The sequence below is a fragment of the Pyxicephalus adspersus genome, chromosome 4, assembly GCF_032062135.1.
Source record: "Pyxicephalus adspersus chromosome 4, UCB_Pads_2.0, whole genome shotgun sequence".
NCBI classification, from domain to species: Eukaryota; Metazoa; Chordata; class Amphibia; order Anura; family Pyxicephalidae; genus Pyxicephalus; species Pyxicephalus adspersus.
The window spans coordinates 22,426,180-22,426,453 of NC_092861.1; the positions used below are offsets into that span (position 1 = coordinate 22,426,180).

The 274-nt window shown below is 36.1% G+C and overlaps 2 protein-coding genes across 4 annotated transcripts in view; both read left to right on the forward strand.

Moving 5' to 3' along the window:
- The window catches only part of ITGB1BP1 (integrin subunit beta 1 binding protein 1), a 488,766-nt gene that overhangs the window by 383,218 nt on the left and 105,274 nt on the right, over positions 1-274 (forward strand). The gene's annotated exons all lie outside the window — the stretch shown is intronic.
- The window catches only part of LOC140328169 (kinase D-interacting substrate of 220 kDa-like), a 56,420-nt gene that overhangs the window by 41,808 nt on the left and 14,338 nt on the right, over positions 1-274 (forward strand). The gene's annotated exons all lie outside the window — the stretch shown is intronic.

Here is a 274-nt window from a genome sequence, read left to right on the forward strand (position 1 = left end):
AGTGTGTTTTTGGGAGCCAAAAAAAAATATAAGACAGTGTCTTATTTTCGGGGAAACACGGTATACACCAGCAGTATCTGGTTGCTGTGAGCAATGCTTCCACATTTTCAGTTATCAAGTTTTATTACAAGACATTTTTTGAACTTTACAGTAGAACTATGGATATAAAGCAGCATAGCCCCCACAAGTTGGAGATGTTACCTGTTACCCCAAGGGGTGTCTATTTAAAGTACAAAATCACTTAAATTTAAAGAAACATGTAAGCAGTCATTAG